This window comes from Mytilus californianus, unplaced genomic scaffold, assembly GCF_021869535.1.
Source record: "Mytilus californianus isolate M0D057914Y unplaced genomic scaffold, xbMytCali1.0.p SCAF_7, whole genome shotgun sequence".
NCBI lineage: Eukaryota > Metazoa > Mollusca > Bivalvia > Mytilida > Mytilidae > Mytilus > Mytilus californianus.
The window spans coordinates 63,470,412-63,474,703 of NW_026262723.1; the positions used below are offsets into that span (position 1 = coordinate 63,470,412).

The 4,292-nt window shown below is 32.0% G+C and overlaps 1 long non-coding RNA gene across 1 annotated transcript; it reads left to right on the forward strand.

Moving 5' to 3' along the window:
* Positions 1–1,166: 1,166 nt before the first annotated feature.
* Positions 1,167–4,292, forward strand: LOC127707792 (uncharacterized). Its single transcript, XR_007985006.1, has 3 exons — positions 1,167–1,891; positions 3,047–3,157; positions 4,170–4,292. It is a non-coding gene; the product is annotated as an uncharacterized LOC127707792 (long non-coding RNA).

Consider the following 4,292-nt stretch of genomic DNA (forward strand, 5'->3'; position numbering starts at 1 on the left):
TCGCCTACTTTTGCTGTTGTCTATGTTTTCAGTGTTATAGGAAAATGCACATGATAGATTAATTTAACAGTTACTGAAATGGTTTATGTATCTAAAAAATGTTTTAAAAGCTTTAACTGCAGACTGAATGTAATGTTAGCTGGAAAAAAAACTAAGTCCATTTATAAGTAATGTACGGATAAACAGGAAATAATTTGTTTTTAAATTTCTTTCTAGATACTAGCTTTTGATCATAAACAAGTTTCTGTCCAAGTTTGGTACAAATCCAGGATAGTTTAAGAAAGTTATTATTTTTTTTTTAGACTTTAACTACAGAGTGAATGTAATGTTTGTTTTTTAAAATATTGTGCTTAATATTTTAATATTATATGCTTAATAATTTAGTATATTGTTCCTAACATTTTGATATGTTGTGCATAACATTCTAATGTATTTAAGGTTATCATTTTAACATATTGTGCTTTACATTTTACAATCTATATGTTTATAATGATGTTTTAATATGATTTTAAAGAATGAATTATTTAACTTTTATCCATTTTCTATATAAATGAAACTAATTCTTCATTTCAGTTATTCTGTATAATCCCTGACATTTTTTCTAGTGATTATACATAATCCCTGAAAATTTTAGTGATTATATATAATCCCTAAACTAACCAGTGATTCTACATAATCCCTGAACATTTTAGGGATTCTACATAATCACTGATTATACAAATTCACTGTAACATATACATATAAAAAAATATCTAATATTCAACTGGAAATTGAATACAAATTGAGTGCGAACGTGTAGGGAGTGAATGGACCTAGATGGCAAACGTGTGAGGTGCGAACATGTAGGGTGCGAAAGTGTATTGGGCGCGAACGGACCTGTTTCCCTGACTGGGATATTCATACTGATAAAACACAGTGGCGGATTTACCGGGGGCACAGGGGGCACGTGCCCCCTCCCCCCCCAGTCGGGGGTCACAAAAAAATTTTCTAACATAGTTTTATTGCTACTGTATCTGTTTATGTAGATATCTAGATCTAAAATCAAGACACAGCTTGATTTGACTTCCTAAAGTGGTCGTCAATTAACCCCAGCTTCAACATGCGTGATTTATGACAACTTATCGATGGGTGTGTAAATATTGACACCTTTGTGTAATGTCTACCCAGCAAACACACGACGTACTCCCGACGTCGGTTAATGGTCGTCTGAACGTCATGTCTTGAGTTTACGTCGTACCAACGTTGTGGGAACGTAAAAACCCAACGTTGGATGCAGACGTACAGACAACGTTATAAAATTACGTCGAATTTACGTAAATTTAGTACCCTGTCAGGACGTAACATTTTATTACGTTGTGACAACGTGCTTATAACTGTCTTAATCCGACGTAATATTTTGTTACGTCGTATCAACATTATAATAACGTAGTGAACAAACCTTGTTAATACCAGTGACACATTTAAATCTGGTTTTATGGGACGAATTTTGTGGGTATGAGTCTTCCTGGGTATATCATTCACCTTCACTAGAATATATTCACGATTTTTTCGATTTTCAAAATATCCCCCTTTTTTCCCGCACAGACATAATTTGCACCAAAATGTCCAAGAAAATATTACAAATCCAATTTTAATGTTCTAATATATATATTTTATATGAATATTTATTGTTTAATATATCATTAAAGTTTTGTCATCATTTATTATTCTAATTCCATAATCGATTTTTTACGATTGGTTATAATAGTGGAACGTTCAGCAGTACTCGGGTTTTACCGCTGCATATTATGAAAAGTCTGAGCATGCGCACTTTCACCGCTTGATTTTTAAAAACAGTGATAAAACTTGCAGTGAAATTTAGCTCGATCCAGATTCTAGAACAAAGAAAAAGGTAATATAATAATTGCACATTACGCAAAATAGGTTCTCCATGATAAAAACAAGTACGATTGAAGAAAATAAAACATCTGTTGCCGTGTTGGGCGCCTCTTTCAAGTCTGTTGTCCGTGACCGTGTTGAAATATGATACTCCTTATACTGTCAATATATTGCACTGATACAAGACATTTTAGCCAAAATTTGTGTTATTTGAATCCATTTTTCAAATTGCTCGAATAACTTGTGTTTTTTTTAAGATATATGCAATTAACTGTAGAAAGTTAAAAAAAAAAAAGGGGGTGGGTGCACAGGCACTTGTTTCCTATCCTGATTATCCATGACAAGAGCTAATATCCCTATATATTAAAGCTGCAAGTGTCTTTTGCACTGTTATCTTTTTGATAATGTTGGAAGCATAAAAGTCTGATCAATATCACAAATGGGAAGCTAGACATCTGGGCACATTACAAACTCGGCCCATTACAAACTCGGCCCATTACAAACTTGGCATATTACAAACTCGGCCCATTACAAACTTGGCATATTACAAACTCGGCCTATTAATGATAATACTACATGTATCACTGGGGGTCATCCTGAACATGGATGAAATATTTGCCACTGGACGTTAAGCAACTAACAATCAATGTGTCACTGGGTCTGACATGGGAATAGACAATTGTGCCAATAAAGACTGTTGTAGATAGGCGTCACAGAAAAAAATTAAAATAGCCTTCCAAGACGTCATAATTATTTGGGACTAGGTCGTCGTAGGAAGGCGTCACAGAAAAAAAATTAAAATAGCCTTCCAAGACGTCATAATTATTTAGACTATGATCCAGTCGGGGAAAAGTTGGGTAAAATTTTCCTGTTTTCAGGGTAAAACCCAGTTTACTGGTGTTAAAAAAACTAGTATATAGGGACGTCTTTTTTGTTGTTCAATTTATGGTATAAAATCTTCATGTTTATCAATGACGAGCTATATTCAACTCTCAATAAATGTGTGATCAGAAACAATGTCATAATCAATCATAAAACTTATGAATTTTGGAATGCATGTTAATTTGTCACTTACCTAGTTCTCCCAAAGATTTGTTTGACTGACATGCATGTAAACAGACGGAAGAATATAGAAGATAATTGAATGTATTTATAATTTTTTTTCCAGACTCTTGTATAAAAATCCACAGATCCAATGTGTCTGAGGTTGAGGAATGCATTGCAGTAACACTTAAGCTTGCACCAGCTAGCTCAAAAAGATGGACCAAGTTATAAAAAGGTAAACATCAGTTGATCAGCTCTTTTTATGCCCTCCTTCACTGAGTGATATAGTTTTACTCTTGTACTGTATGTACATTATTTGAACTCAAATTGGTTTCTGTTCTCTAACTTTAGTTTGCCTCAACGACATGTTATGAAATTTATACACAATGCTTATTATCATAAAATGCAGAGTTTGAATTTAGAGAGCATCTGTTTTACTGTTCTTTAGTTATGTCCTTTAATAACATCATTTGTGGCTCATGGACACATTCTTCTTTTATTAATTTTATTTATCAAATTATAATTTGTTGATTTTATAGATTGCGTTCATTGGCATATAATATAAGGTCTTGCTGTATTGATGTAAGTTCTAAATTTATTAGTTTAAACATATTTTATTGTACAAAACAAATGGATTAGACACAACAAGTTTTTCAACTTTAATAGTTCCGTCTTCTCCATTTAAATTCATTAAGGTAAAATCCTATGAATATCTTAAATTAATTGAAAATGACAATTTTGAGAAACCAAACTTCCTTTTTTAATTTGGATTCATTATTGTTTGTAGAATAGCTAGTGGTTGTTCCAGAAAAAACTAAGTTCCCCCTTCCCCCCCCCCCCCAAGGGAAGGCTCTTTTTTTAATTTTATGTGGGGATGGTTGTATTTATGCAGACATAGTATTTTCTGGAACAGCCATAATTTCATTAACACATGTTCAATTTAACAACAAATTTATTTTTTAAATAAGAACAAAGGTTAACTAAAAGTTATGAATTATTATATACTGTTGAAATTATGTTAAAATTTCTAACATACATTATCAAAATATGTATAATTGGCAAAGATACAAACATCTCAGTAACAGCACAACATAATTTTGAATTTGCAAGATTTATTATACGACCAGCAATAGAAAAAATATTGATTATGTTTACACACAGGATATTTTTTAAGAACTGCTGTAATTAATAAGTTGGGATCAACTTTTTTTTTTGTATTTTCTAATTTATGATTATTTTTTTTTCAGAGACCTGAAACCAACACAAGACCAGCTGATCAGAGGGCAGAAAACCAAAATTTGGAATGACATGTATACAACCAACAAAAGACTAAAATTTGGAATAAAAATAAAAAAAATTCAGAAACATAT